Below are 16894 nucleotides of genomic sequence, written 5' to 3' on the forward strand. Positions count from 1 at the left end.
GACAGGTTTTCAGTGGGTGCACAATAAACGGCACGTTTTTTTGAACTTTTTGAAAGGATGTCCCATTGCTGTTAATATGGTTTGAGGTTGCTGTTGAAAATGACTCTGAGTTGTTGGATGTGAGGGAAGGGAGACAGAGTGGAATTGTCAATGGTGGGGGAGGGGTTGTTATTGTTGTTGGTGAGGGATTTGGGACCTTTGTGGTTTAAATTCTACAATAAGTGAAACACACAAATCAAAATACATCAAATGTTTGTAGCACAATGGCACATACACTCATGACTTCCACTTTCTGACCTGAAACATCTGCTGGTGACAGGGCATAAAATCTGTCGCCACAATGCTGCAAATCCACATTTCCACATCATTTCCGTTGTGTTTGATGAAATGTCCTCTTCTGTGAATATCAGGACACTTGAATCTAATTTTACAACATCCTCACATCCGTACAAGTGGTTTCCGTTAAGCTGTTTTGGGACTGATAATGCTTCATGGGGTCATGTTCTGGCCACAAAAGTCCAGAAACATGACTGTAGTGAAACCTTTTCAGTAGGGGTGGGAATCACCAACCCAGTCTCATAAAAAAGCGTGTAATAACTACGTTGGTCCACAACGTATGACGTAGTATTTATACAAAAACGCCTCTGAAATTGTAAGATCCCTAAAAAAATGTTCACCATTCATTCCAATGGCTGGCGTCTATGTCACGTGATCTTCACATTTCTCCCTGCAGAAAAAAAAAACATGGCCGAACTTCGTTTTATTCTCGGTGTAAAATGCCTATTTTAAAGTTAGTTTGGCCATTAAAATGCGTTTTGATGTCATTTGATGCGAGAAACATGAGTTTTTATTTCAGATTATGTGTGCAGTGGATGTACTTGATCTTTAGTTTGCTAGTTATTACGAAGATTACTTCAGGAAATTGTGTCGATACAACGTTTTCATTGTTACCAAGGTGGTTGCTAGGGATGCTGCTATCGATATTATTATGTTATGTTGTGTAACAGTTTAATGGTGTAATCTTTATTGCTACCCCCTTCCCCGTCAATGTATAGTGTTGGTCCACAGCTCAAACGTATTAGTTTAACAAAATCCGCATCTACAATTGTGGCATATACGCAGTGGCGTTTCTAGGTGTACAAAACTGGGGGGGCAGAAAGAGGTCGGGGGAGAGAGAGAGAGAGAGAGGGGGGGGGCAGAGAGAGGGAGGAGAGAGAGAGGGGGGACAGAGAGAGGGGGGGAGGAGAGAGAGAGGGGGAGTGTCAAATTACATACTGAAGACCACAGGAGCAACACTGTGAGCGCATACATTTACGTACACAGCGTGGGGATGTCATAGTAATGCACCTTCATACATGGAGTAAAGGTCACCATCACAAAGTAATTCTTAACAATAACAACAACCGTAATGCTTTAGCATTAAAACACCATAGACTGTAAATATAAGGAAAACACAGACACTCATCATCGAGGTCACAATATCAATCGATCCAGCAGAGGCAAAACACAGAAGATCAACAAAATATATGACATAAATGAACTTACCAAAGCTGAAGGCTCACTTGAAAAGAAAAGCGGCACGGCGGTCCTTCCTCTGACAGAATGTGTCTATCACTTTGGGGATGAAGTCCTGTAGTTGCTGGATCAACTGGCTTTCAATTGAAAGCATGGCCAATGCGTTAAGTCGCGGCTGTCCCATGGTGTTGCGAGTGAAAGTCTTTATCCTTTTGAGGGTGGAAAAGTTCCTCTCTGACTCGGATGTCGTCATCGGAGTTGTCACTATTATTTTGACCAAAATAACAGTCTCAGCAAACGTTTCCTCCAAGTTGTTCTCGTGAATGGATTTCAACAGAGACAGGGCAGTGTTTCCAGTGTGAAGCTCACTGTGGCGGTAGAGCATGGTCAGCTCAGACTTCAACTTCTCCTTGTTTCCCAACGCAGGCCACAGTTTCACGGCGCAGTCAAGCTCAGGTGTAGGAAATGACAGGACATGCTGTGGGAAGAATGAGCTGTCAACAAGCTTTGCAGCGATCAAATGGTCACTCTGTGAGAACCTCTGTTCCACCTGTGAGATGACTGTGTCACAAGCCTCCTTCATCACCGGCGCTGTGCTGCTGACTCATCGGCCTGGCTCGTCTGTTCCATCATGAGCAGTGGCGGCCAATGCATCAGTTTTCTGCCTCATTTTCTGAACATTTTCCTTGAAACGGCAGAGCGCGCTGTTGATGCCAGGTGCATCAATGCTTCGTTTTTGCAGAGTGTTGTATAGAACATCCACTTCTGGCATAAGCAACGAAAAAAAACTCCAGGAGCTGCATAAATGCTCGGTCCCGCAGTTTCTTTGACAGGCCGTATGCCTCACTTATGGTGACCGCATCCCATCCTGGTTGTGCGCGTATATGCTTCATACACTGAAGTAGTGCATCTCGGGTCTCCCAAACCGCGTTCACAGTTCTGCTTTTAAAGTTCCATCTCACAGCCGGTGGCCGTGGGATGCGTCTCTGTGTTGCCTCTGCAAGAGCTGCAACACGTTTTGGAGCACCGGAGAAAAAAGTGGAAAAAGCAGTTAGATCTGCAAAAAACAGCTTCAGGATGCTCATCCTTGCTGAACACAGTTGCTGCAGGGTCAGGTTCAGTTGGTGGGCGTAGCAGTGAACAAACTGAGCGTTTGGGTACGTCTCCTTCATCACCGTCTGTACCCCGCGCACGTTACCGCTCATGACGGCTGCCCCGTCATAGGTCTGAGCTTTTCTTTCAGCTTCAGGGGTTCCAGAACAGCCTTGATGCTGTTAGAGAGACCTACACCAGTTTTGTCCTTTACTTCCACAAACTCCAAAAAACGCTCTGTAACTGTGAGGTCAGGCATAATGTATCGCAGCACAATCACCATTTGCGATTTACAGGAGACATCGGTTGTCTCGTCGGCCTGAACGGCAACAAATGATGTGTTGTCCACTTGCTTGGCTATTTCCTCCCTGTACACATCATACATGCAGTCCAAGAGTTCATTCTGTATGGTGCTTGATGTCCCTTTGAAAACAAGCTGAGCTTCGTAGTGCCGTTGAAGCCTGGAATCGCCCTCACACATTGTCTCGAAAATTGACCTGAATATCCCTGGATTCAGAGAGTCCGCCGACTCGTTGTGGCCCCGCAGTGCTGTCTCACATTTCCCACACAGTTTAATACAGGTGATGATCCGACCAAGCACGTACCTGTTTTCTTCCACCTTCCTATTATGAGAATCAATGCCGCGTCTGTAGGCGCTGTCAATCTGAGCTGCAACATTCACCCTTCCAAGTAATCCCAATTTTACGGCATTTTCCAAATGACTGTTGCTGCTCTCATGCTTCATTGTCCTCTCCGAAAGATGCTTTAAGTCCTTGTAACCTGTCCTCGACCAAGTACCTTGATCTTCACCAAAAAGCAGGCAAGGAAAGCAAAAGAGGGAATTCTTCTGGATGCTCGCCGTTAGCCATTTCTTTTTAGCAAACCACTCAGCGTTAAACCCACGTTTAACTTTGCCCGCAGTCTGGACCATTTGGAAATCCGGTGGATGGTGGGCACCGAGGCGCTTTACCTCCAGTTTCTCTCCGAGACTAAGTGTCTCAAATGTGTGCTCCAGTAAATGGTCAACTTCATTCATTTTCTTTCAGTTTTTTACTTCTTTTAATCGCTGGTGATGTTAGCTATATGCTGCTCTCTCGTCTCCTCTTCAAACTACACGTGACGTTTCGCAGCACTGCACACGTGAGTACTTACAGCCAATCAATTCTGAATTATGTGAGATGACGTATGGTGGGGATGGGAGCACTATGCCCCTACGGTCATTATTTTTTTGCCACACACATTAAATAGAAAAATACTCTAAGCATGCGCAGTGTAGTTTTTACAATCACCGTTCACTTAGACTGTGAGAGGGAGGGGCAGGATCGGGTTTTGTCCCACATGGCTCTAAACAGCTCAAAACGGCAGTCTAGACACTAATTAGAAGAACACAGACTAAAACAGAAATGTACAGACGAACCAGATTATTAAACATGACCTTAAAATATATTTTATATGTTTTTTTATTTATTTTTTAGTATTTTTTTGTAATCATTATTTGTAATACTTTCTTCTGACACTAGGTGGGGCTGTGCCCCACCTGCCCCTAATGACCCGCCGCCACTGCATATACGTTATTTTCCCCTGTGCAATTCCAGTCTCACATCTCACATCACATCGTCATAAACAAATACCGGAAACAGACCGAAAACACTTTATTCAGAGTGTGCTTGCTTTTCTCTTTGAAAGTCATCACATAACGGCATTGTAATACACGGTTCGGCTGCATTAAATATTACATATCTGCCGTAGTTCTCTATTTATAGAGCCCTGATGAGAGACAAACATGAGGAACTGCCGCCAACACTGAAAACGTGACATGGATCATAATTTATAAATATATCAGCCATTAAACAACATCTTACATTTCTTTTCACACAATACGTCTCCTTTATGGAAGCAAACAAGAGACAGAAGTATTTGAATTTGATCAGACACCGAATTTATAGCATTGAAAATAATTACTTTGAAAATCATGAATCTGAATTTGTTTTGCTCCGAATTTATCTATGTGAAATAAAAATGTAAAAATTCAAGTTAAAAAAATTCGAATGTTCAAATTCAGATCCCAAAAATTCAAGTGAAAAAAATTCGATGTGTAAAATTCGACGTCAAAAATTGCGATGCAGCCTCATCCGGGCTACTCAGACAGGATAAGCAATCGAGCCCTAATGCAATCAAACCGACTTCTGGCCTATCAGAGCCAAGCGGCAAACCCCGGGACAGTGCGGTGAAGCCCAATGCTGCAAACTATAGGCGATGGATGCAGATGGTAGCAATTCCCGTAGACCCTATGTTAAAATGTCCAACTTAACATAAGAAAATGAACATGTTTCTAGCCTGGATCTACAAAAACATATTCTGTATATAGTTAGATTCCCCCTTCATGACAACGGGACTGCTGCTCCTAGCTCCTCTGTCTCACGGTTAGCTCCGTGATGCTACAGCGGCTCAGCGCATGAGGAGAACACTACTTGAACTCGGCCGTGTTTGTTGTGTTGGTTCCTGGTGGACTATTCGTCCTGCAAATATAGGATTTATCTGCGGTTGAAACAGACCGTCCATGAATGCAGTTTCTTCGGTAAGTCAACCCTGCGTACTTTATGTTATGTTACTGGTGTTTTTATTAAGCTAACGTTAATGAATGTTTAGAGTTGGGTTAGCATTTGAGCAATCGTAGCTCCATCTGTGCTAACGATGCTATGCGTAGCATCCAAGAGTGTAAAACATTAAGTGGGATGCTACTGTATACCAAAAGGCTTCTGTGCGAGGTTGCTAAAATAAGGTCATCCTTGTACGTTAGATAGTTAGTTTGCTATTTAGGTTACTGTATGCATTGTTAAGGTTCATTTAAATTCGCTATGCTCTACTATAGCATACTAGCTAACTTCAACGTATTGTTGAAGAGAGGCTTAGTGTATATTAAATCAACCTCACAATGAAATGTGTGTATCTTTAAAATATGAACGTCACATTTCAAGATGGTCCAGAAATAACGCTCCCTTAGATATTGTAATATGGTTTGTTGAACTGGAGTTATTTATTGCAGCTAACCGCCTATCCGACGAACGACCCAAACATTGTTGTTTTTAATATTATTACCAATGCTTCTTTTAATTGTATTATCATCACACTTGAGAAATAGCCTCATCGTGGCTGTAGAACAGAACATGTAACTTAATTCCTGCATTTAAGGACGATGAATAGCGGAGTCAATGCTTTAGTGACAAGGAAATGATTTGTTTAAATATGATATATGACGTTATCTGTGACTTCAGTGGAAATGAAGCTTATCCATTGCATTGCATTTGTTCAATAGGTTTGTGTCTTACCCATACGTGTGTGATACATATGAATATGGCATGAAAACAAATTAATTTGACTGACTCATGAAAACCTCATCCAAAGTAACAGTAAAATAAAAAGGACCTACACAATAATACTCAATCAAACTGATACAGTATAAGGACTGTGATATCCAGCCATTTCTTAAGTATAACAATAAGATTATGACCTGTTTTTAAAAGAAGATAACAAGTAGTTTGCATGTAAAGAAGTCTAACCCACGCATGTAACTTTACATCTGTTTGTTCAAAGTCTCCTTAAGGTGATCCAGACAGGCTGGACCAGAGGAGGAGAGACAGATCTGGAGTCCTAGCAGCAGAGAACTTCAGCACGGATTCCAAGGTACACCTTTTTCATGCTTTACAAAGAATGCATAAAGTAATGACTCCAACACACTGATATACATGCCATTAAACATGACTGAGTGAATACTAGATCACCTACACATCAGTGATGTTGAGTGGACTTTCTTAGCAAAAGGTTACATTTACATTTTACCAAGCAACATCACTTTTTTGTTCAACTTTCACATTTCAATGTATTTAAGGCAAATATTATTGAACATAGTGAGAGCTGCGACCCTTTGTCTTTCAGTGAGACAACCGGACAGAGCAAGCTTCTACAGTTGCACTAAGTTTTGATAACAGTTAAATATTATTTTAATAATACATTTATTTCAATGTTGATGAATTTAGAACGGTTTATTCATAATCTGATTATCTTTGTAGTACACTGTTGGATTTAAAAAACACATTCAAATAAAAAAATCATTATATTTATGAATATATTTAACAAACACACCTCTTTCTTAAATAACACACTTGCCCTGCAATAATATGTTTTTTGATATTTCTGTTAGGAAAGGACACGCCTGAGAGACAGGACTGCTTCACCATGTTCTCTTTCTCTGAGGGTCCAGAAGAACATCCAAGAGGGAAAGGAGAAGCTGATGTTATGAGATTTAAGAGCAGTACTGGACATTCACTAAGAGACACTTGTATTGTAACACAAAGACCTGCACACTGAATAGTTTTGTAGTCTAACAAGAACTTCATTTGTGTTGTTTTGTGTTTTACGTTGCACCTCAGAAACAGTGTGATTATTGTCAGGCCTATAAAGTTTGGCAAAAAAAAAAAGTCAGCTGATCAAATGCATTTGCCTCACTTTGAGCTTCACATCACTTGTGCCTTGTGCCGCCGAGTTTGCAACGTCATAAATAAATGGTGCCAATCTTCATTCAGATGTGAATGTGTAATCTAACATTTTCAGCAAGAATAACGGACAAAAGGAGTGCAAATACAATTTATTGAAATGTGAACTAAAAGTTATCAAGCATGAACCATCACCATTTTTTTTAAATAAAAACGAAATAATATACATAAGTTACACTAAATGTTAATCTATTAATTGACAGGCTAGGCCTGTGCAGGTGGTAACAGCTATGCCCAGCATGGGCTAAGTTCTGTAGGTGCAGGTCCTCCTCCATCAGGTCTGGTCCTCCTCCCTCAGGCCTGCAGGGTCTTTCCCTGCGAGGAGGGAAAGACCCTCAGCCCTCTCCGGCCAAAGCAACAGACAGGACGTTCATGAAGCTGAGGTTTCCCCCAAAGTCTCTAATCATCCATCCTGTGAATATGAGAGGGGAACAAATAGTGTAATAGATGCTTTGGACAATAAGAAATATAAAGTTAACCGTTGAGTTGCTCAGTTTTTTAGATTGACAGGGTTTAATAACACAAACAAAAGGAGAGAAATAAAGATTGGTCTTTCAATACATTGTGTTGATTTTGTCTTTTGAATTGTTTGTCTGAAGTCAAGTAGCTAGAACTGTTACTTATAGTTTGAATGATACAGTCTGGTTATAATGTTTGGAGGAGGCATCACAGGTAAGAGCACCATTTGTTGTGTTCCATCCACAACAAATTGATGTGTGTGTATTTATTTATCTACTATTTCTTGAATTATTACTGTCAGTCCAAAACAAGAGATTTTGTTTTGGTAACATTTAAAAAAAAAAACATTATCTCTTTTCCACTACACTATCTTGAATACTTTAGTTTTTACGTCACTACATTTATCCAACAGCTTTAACATTGTAAAGGTGTCACTTCGGACTAATTATGACAGCATGTCCTACTCAGAGCCCTAGAGTCTCTAGGGCTCTGGTCCTACTATTTTGAGAGTTTGAACAAACCAGACCTTCATCTATTAATGTAGAAAATAGTTGGCACATTACACCATTATGAAAGTAATAATTAGTTAGCTCATTGTTCAAATGAGCTCCAACTACAACAGTTAAGTCAACTCGTGCATCGGTAATAACAATACATCAAATGATATAATATAATAGTATAACTTGTGTCTACTTTAACAACACTTTCCTAATTATACTAGCATACTTTTACTAAAGTAACATTAACATGTTAAAATGCAGGGCTTTTGTAAGAGAGTATTTCGTATAGTGTAGCATGGTCTACTTGACTTATCTAACCGAAGTGATCGTTACGTTACTTTGCAAACCGTCACCCCCAACCAACCAACCAACCCACATACACACACACACGTTGTGATTCACTTCAATTAATGGTAACGGAGCTTGCTAACAGCAAGGCACAAGGCTACTTCACTCATTTAGCTAGCTAATGTAAGATACAAATGCTGTCGAGCCCTCACTGCTTGTAAAATAAAGAGCACAAACTGACTACTTACCCGAGCGGCGAGCCCCGCTGTTCTCCGTCATTTTTCTCCCGGGTTGTTGTGATCACATGACTGACAAAGCCGTGCTCTGATAGGCCAGAAGTCGGAGTTGCATTAGGGCTCGATTGCTTATCCTGTCTGCGTAGCCCGGATGATGCTGCATCGAATTTTATACATCGATTTTTTTTTACGTCGAATTTTTGGGATCTGAATTTGAACATTCGAATTTTTTTCACTTGAATTTTTACATTTTTATTTCACATAGGTAAATTCGGAGCAAAAACATTTAGATACATGATTTTCAAAGTAATTATTTTCAATGTTATAAATTCGGTGTCTAATACAATTCAAATACTTCTGTCTCTTGTTTGCTTCCATACTCCTTGCAGTATCAACACTAATTCGGCTGACTTTTATATTTGATCCAATTGGTAGATAGGCTGTATTTACACCATAAAGGTGCACAGCTGATATAAAGGGACACCTAGTGGTTAAAGCATGTTATTGAATTTCATTATTTTTATTATTAGATATGAATAGGATCCCTATAAAGTATATTCATTACTCGTTATTCTCTACTAATAGTTAATTAAAGACTGTATATAATGACTATTTTGCACATCCCTTTCAAGATTTCAAGATTTTCTAAGGTTTATTGACCTATCATATACACACGGTGTAGTTATGCAATGAATGAAAAACTTTGTGTATACCTCTAGCAATGTTAACTATGTTGAAGCACTTATTTTAACTGATATTATACATATGTATTATACTCTTATATAAGATGTATGTAGATAGTATAAGAAATGTGCAGAATACGACAATTTAATGGTGGAGGTACACACATATTGATAGATGTCTTGTAATGCACTGTTGAGGAACCTGCGACCAAAGTTTTTCATCTCCGGCCTTGTCAGGTATTGAACAATCAATAAATAAAGAACACAGAATTATTAAATATAAAACACAGAATTTGTGTGATTATACTAAATGATTTACAAATAAACACCACTGCATATTTACAACTGTTACACATGCTGATGTAACGCAAATGTTTCCAACTTGGGATCAATAAAGTATATCTTATCTTAAGATGATCGATGGCTACTGCCATATTTGCTAAATGTGCCTCTGAACCTTGACAAGTGCATGTTTCAGGCTTATCAATTAACAACAGGAGGGGTCACAGACATAAGACCAGCTGTTAAATAAAGCTCTTCTGACCTTAGCTGGCATGTGGGTATATATTAATGCTGCCCATTATGGGCACAAGCAATTTTCACCCATTTATTAATTATATGTTTTACATTTGAGTGTTTCCTATCCCCTAAACCTCCAGGGATGTACACAGTTTAATACTGGCCACTTCTTATTATGGGAAATACGAAAACGTCTTTTAAAACTACAACTCCCAGTAGAGACATGCCATAGAACATGTTGCGAACATGGTTGCGAAACACAATAGCCAGCATGTGTAGTTCTGGGGACGGGGTGGGGGAGGGGGGGACGGGGCGGACTCGTTCAAATCCAGTTTTGGACAGTCTGCCGTGGTTCCATCCCATTTCAAGTGCTGTTCGACGCTCGGCGTAACCCTCGGAGCACACTCTCCAATCACAGAGCTTGAGGACTATCACGGGGTTTGTCAAGCGAAGCGGAGAGAATACTTACTTCCGGGTGTAATATTCTGTAAAGCAAATGAGCTGCTCCGACCCTCGGTCCTGACGGACTCCAACTTGTGTTTATTAATCAAACAAATAAATAAACACAAGGATAATTATGTGTTATTGTTGAGTAAATGAAGAATTGCACAGGGGAAAATAACGTATCTATGCCACAATTTTAGATGCGGATTTTGTTAAACTAATACGTTTGCGCTGTGGACCAACACTATACATTGACGGGGAAGGGGGTAGCAATAAAGATAACACCATTAAACAGTTACACAACATAACAGAAATAATATCGATAGCAGCATCCCTAGCAACCACCTTGGTGACAATGAAAACGTTGTATACACACAATTTCCTGAAGTAATCTTCGTAATAACTAGCAAACTAAAGATCATGTGCATCCACTGCACAAATGATCTGAAATAACAACTCGTATTTCTCGCATCAAATGACATCAAAACGCATTTTAATGGCCAAACTAACTTTAAAATAGGCATTTTACACCGAGAATAAAACGAAGTTCGGCCATGTTTTTTTTTTCTGCAGAGAGAAATTTGAAGATCACGTGACATAGACGCCAGCAGCCATTGGAATGAATGGTGAAAAAAAATGTAGGGATCTTACAATTTCAGAGGCGTTTTTGTAGAAATACTACGTCCTACGTTGTGGACCAACGTAGTTATTACACGTTTTTTTGTGAGACTGGGTTGGAATCACCAGGCTCCCCACGATACGATACGATACTATGGCGATACTTAATCCACGATGCGATAGTATTGCGATTCTACGCTATGCTAAGTATTGCGATACGATGAATTGCGATATTGCAAATCACATGGGTCATATCCATGTCCGTCTTCCCTTCCTGGTTAAAAATGTATTTGCAATTTGAATAGTTTATGTAAATAACCCATTGTGTGTTCTTTGAACCTGAAAAGGAGATGGCATTATTTGTGTTACTTTCATTGCAATTGTATACATGTCTTAACGTAACTTCCTGTTTTATATACGACCATCTTTCGGAGGGATATGCTACAGTTTATATACAAAAAAGAATAACACGCAAAGTATCGCGATACTATGCTGTATCGATTATGTCCCCCACCCCTAATTTTCAGCAACCGGTAATCCATGGAGCACTTTCAAGATCTGTGTTTCTACAAATCCATGCTGAAATGAATCTGGAGCAGAAGTATTATTGTAACATTGCATGTCAACAGGAGAACATTTAGAGTACAAGTGTGGGTCAGCTATTTGAAAAAGAAATAAGCATAACATAGAGACAGGTTCAAAGGGAATTGTTCAATGTTAGATGCAATATCGTTTGAAAGACTTTTTCTTACCAATCTTTTAACAATGTATCACATAATAAAGAGACCAGGGAGGGAAATATTATTGAATAAAATAAACTGCTGAAAACAAATGGGGTTTTAGATAAAACTATTATTACAATTTTAAATTTTAAATTATTAAAAAAAGGTTTAGATTTGATTCTTTATTTGAAATGCATTTCTTTTTTGAATGCAGTAGGTGAACACCTTATTTATGAAACACAAATACAGTCTATGCTTTTGATGAATGTATTCATCTTAAACAGCGTTTGGAAACTAAACTGTTCCAACATTTTGTTCATGATACTATAAAATATAAAGACCAGCAGAGGGCGCCGCTGCTGAAGAATATAAACTGTTGCTGATTAGTCTCCAATTTCAAGTTCAGTCATTTAGTGAAAATAACCCTTTTTTGATATAATATAGTTTATTTATAGTAATACATAATAGCCAGTCTGTAATCTTGTAGGATTGGCTCTCTGGAAACTGGAATTTTCTCATTATTACTATAATAAACACTTTACACTTTTAATTGACTGTTTTACAATCTGTTCATATCTTTTTGTACGCATGAATATAACTGTTGACTGCATTCCTCTTTACACTTCTGTATGAAGATAACTTTATTCTATAAATGTATTTCTGTTGATATTTTAGGACAATGTTTGCACCGATTCATTTCTGAGATTCTCACTTTTACTTTGGTGGTTTTCTTTGTTTTCACATCGGCTATCTGATGAGCATTGTTGGAGCTTAGGATTCATTATAAGACAGATTCAGAATCAGAATGCCTTCATTCGTCCCACAGAGGGGAAATGTACATGTGTTACAGCGGAGCCAAAGACAGCTTAACATCAACTAAGAAGCAACATTACAATATTTAGTAAATACACATCCTGTAACAGTTCTGAGATATAGCAGCCAGGTTTACATTGAACAGTTATTAACGGCATATATATATATATATATATATATATATATATATATATATATATATATATATATATTGCACATCATTTGTATTTCACAAGAAAGGGTTTTATAGCATATGTGTTGTTATATGTGTAGGGGTCTACCAGGGACCATCATGGTTATATAGTCTGTGTAGAGGTCTACCAGGGACCATGATGGTTATAGAGTCTGTGTAGGGGTCTACCAGGGACCATGATGGTTATAGAGTCTGTGTAGGGGTCTACCAGGGACCATGATGGTTATAGAGTCTGTGTAGGGGTCTACCAGGGACCATGATGGTTATATAGTCTGTGTAGGGTCTACCAGGGACCATGATGGTTATATAGTCTGTGTAGGGGTCTACCAGGGACCATGACGGTTATGTAGTGTGTGTAGGGGTCTACCAGGGACCATGACGGTTATGTAGTCTGTGTAGGGGTCTATCAGGGACCATGATGGTTATGTAGTCTGTGTAGGGGTCTATCAGGGACCATGATGGTTATGTAGTCTGTGTAGGGGTCTACCAGGGACCATGATGGTTATATAGTCTGTGTAGGGGTCTACCAGGGACCATGACGGTTATGTAGTGTGTGTAGGGGTCTACCAGGGACCATGACGGTTATGTAGACTGTGTAGGGGCCTACCAGGGACCATGATGGTTATATAGTCTGTGTAGGGGTCTACCAGGGACCATCATGGTTATATAGTCTGTGTAGAGGTCTACCAGGGACCATGATGGTTATAGAGTCTGTGTAGGGGTCTACCAGGGACCATGATGGTTATAGAGTCTGTGTAGGGGTCTACCAGGGACCATGATGGTTATAGAGTCTGTGTAGGGGTCTACCAGGGACCATGATGGTTATATAGTCTGTGTAGGGGTCTACCAGGGACCATGATGGTTATATAGTCTGTGTAGGGGTCTACCAGGGACCATGACGGTTATGTAGTGTGTGTAGGGGTCTACCAGGGACCATGACGGTTATGTAGTCTGTGTAGGGGTCTATCAGGGACCATGATGGTTATGTAGTCTGTGTAGGGGTCTATCAGGGACCATGATGGTTATGTAGTCTGTGTAGGGGTCTACCAGGGACCATGATGGTTATATAGTCTGTGTAGGGGTCTACCAGGGACCATGACGGTTATGTAGTGTGTGTAGGGGTCTACCAGGGACCATGACGGTTATGTAGACTGTGTAGGGGCCTACCAGGGACCATGATGGTTATATAGTCTGTGTAGGGGTCTACCAGGGACCATGATGGTTATATAGTCTGTGTAGGGGTCTATCAGGGACCATCATGGTTATATAGTCTGTGTAGGGGTCTATCAGGGACTATGATGGTTATATAGTCTGTGTAGGGGTCTACCAGGGACCATGATGGTTATATAGTCTGTGTAGGGGTCTACCAGGGACCATGATGGTTATATAGTCTGTGTAGGGGTCTACCAGGGACCATGATGGTTATGTAGTCTGTGTAGGGGTCTACCAGGGACCATGATGGTTATATAGTCTGTGTAGGGGTCTACCAGGGACCATGATGGTTATATAGTCTGTGTAGGGGTCTACCAGGGACCATGATGGTTATATAGTCTGTGTAGGGGTCTACCAGGGACCATGATGGTTATATAGTCTGTGTAGGGTCTACCAGGGACCATGATGGTTATATAGTCTGTGTAGGGGTCTACCAGGGACCATGATGGTTATGTAGTCTGTGTAGGGGTCTACCAGGGACCATGATGGTTATATAGTCTGTGTAGGGGTCTACCAGGGACCATGATGGTTATATAGTCTGTGTAGGGTCTACCAGGGACCATGATGGTTATATAGTCTGTGTAGGGGTCTACCAGGGACCATGATGGTTATATAGTCTGTGTAGGGGTCTACCAGGGACCATGATGGTTATATAGTCTGTGTAGGGTCTACCAGGGACCATGATGGTTATATAGTCTGTGTAGGGGTCTACCAGGGACCATGATGGTTATATAGTCTGTGTAGGGGTCTACCAGGGACCATGATGGTTATAGAGTCTGTGTAGGTGTCTACCAGGGACCATGATGGTTATGTAGTCTGTGTAGGGGTCTACCAGGGACCATGATGGTTATATAGTCTGTGTAGGGGTCTACCAGGGACCATGATGGTTATAGAGTCTGTGTAGGGGTCTACCAGGGACCATGATGGTTATATAGTCTGTGTAGAGGTCTACCAGGGACCATGATGGTTATAGAGTCTGTGTAGGTGTCTACCAGGGACCATGATGGTTATGTAGTCTGTGTAGGTGTCTACCAGGGACCATGATGGTTATATAGTCTGTGTAGGGGTCTACCAGGGACCATGATGGTTATAGAGTCTGTGTAGGGGTCTACCAGGGACCATGATGGTTATATAGTCTGTGTAGGGGTCTACCAGGGACCATGATGGTTATATAGTCTGTGTAGGGGTCTACCAGGGACCATGATGGTTATATAGTCTGTGTAGGTGTCTACCAGGGACCATGATGGTTATGTAGTCTGTGTAGGGGTCTACCAGGGACCATGATGGTTATATAGTCTGTGTAGGGGTCTACCAGGGACCATGATGGTTATATAGTCTGTGTAGGTGTCTACCAGGGACCATGATGGTTATGTAGTCTGTGTAGGGGTCTACCAGGGACCATGATGGTTATATAGTCTGTGTAGGGGTCTACCAGGGACCATGATGGTTATATAGTCTGTGTAGGTGTCTACCAGGGACCATGATGGTTATGTAGTCTGTGTAGGGGTCTACCAGGGACCATGATGGTTATATAGTCTGTGTAGGTGTCTACCAGGGACCATGATGGTTATGTAGTCTGTGTAGGTGTCTACCAGGGACCATGATGGTTATGTAGTCTGTGTAGGTGTCTACCAGGGACCATGATGGTTATGTAGTCTGTGTAGGGGTCTACCAGGGACCATGATGGTTATATTGTCTGTGTAGGGGTCTACCAGGGACCATGATGGTTATATAGTCTGTGTAGGTGTCTACCAGGGACCATGATGGTTATATAGTCTGTGTAGGGGTCTACCAGGGACCATGATGGTTATAGAGTCTGTGTAGGGGTCTACCAGGGACCATGATGGTTATATAGTCTGTGTAGGGGTCTACCAGGGACCATGATGGTTATATAGTCTGTGTAGGGGTCTACCAGGGACCATGATGGTTATGTAGTCTGTGTAGGGGTCTACCAGGGACCATGATGGTTATATAGTCTGTGTAGGGGTCTACCAGGGACCATGATGGTTATGTAGTCTGTGTAGGTGTCTACCAGGGACCATGATGGTTATATAGTCTGTGTAGGGGTCTACCAGGGACCATGATGGTTATATAGTCTGTGTAGGGGTCTACCAGGGACCATGATGGTTATATAGTCTGTGTAGGGGCTACCAGGGACCATGATGGTTATATTGTCTGTGTAGGGGCTACCAGGGACCATGATGGTTATATAGTCTGTGTAGGGGTCTACCAGGGACCATGATGGTTATATTGTCTGTGTAGGGGTCTACCAGGGACCATGATGGTTATATTGTCTGTGTAGGGGTCTACCAGGGACCATGATGGTTATATAGTCTGTGTAGGGGTCTACCAGGGACCATGACGGTTATATAGTCTGTGTATGGGTCTACCAGGGACCATGATGGTTATATAGTCTGTGTATGGGTCTACCAGGGACCATGATGGTTATATTGTCTGTGTAGGGGTCTACCAGGGACCATGATGGTTATATAGTCTGTGTAGGGGTCTACCAGGGACCATGACGGTTATATAGTCTGTGTATGGGTCTACCAGGGACCATGATGGTTATATAGTCTGTGTATGGGTCTACCAGGGACCATGATGGTTATATTGTCTGTGTAGGGGCTACCAGGGACCATGATGGTTATATAGTCTGTGTAGGGGTCTACCAGGGACCATGATGGTTATGTAGTCTGTGTAGGGGTCTACCAGGGACCATGATGGTTATATTGTCTGTGTAGGGGTCTACCAGGGACCATGATGGTTATGTAGTCTGTGTAGGGGTCTACCAGGGACCATGATGGTTATATAGTCTGAACGCTGCTCAGTATTTATTGGCTAAATGATAAGAAAGTCCTTGAAACATATCCGTAGTATTTCTTTCTGCCATGTAAATCAGTTCCCCAATGTGCAACAATATTCATAACCATGACAGCTACAGATGAAATATGTCAACAGAAAAACAAGCATTGTATATGATTCAAAGACTCTAAAGATCAACTGATCAAATATCATATACATAATATAAAGGATACGGTGTAATGTCA

The sequence above is a fragment of the Gymnodraco acuticeps genome, unplaced genomic scaffold (genome assembly GCF_902827175.1).
Source record: "Gymnodraco acuticeps unplaced genomic scaffold, fGymAcu1.1, whole genome shotgun sequence".
NCBI lineage: Eukaryota > Metazoa > Chordata > Actinopteri > Perciformes > Bathydraconidae > Gymnodraco > Gymnodraco acuticeps.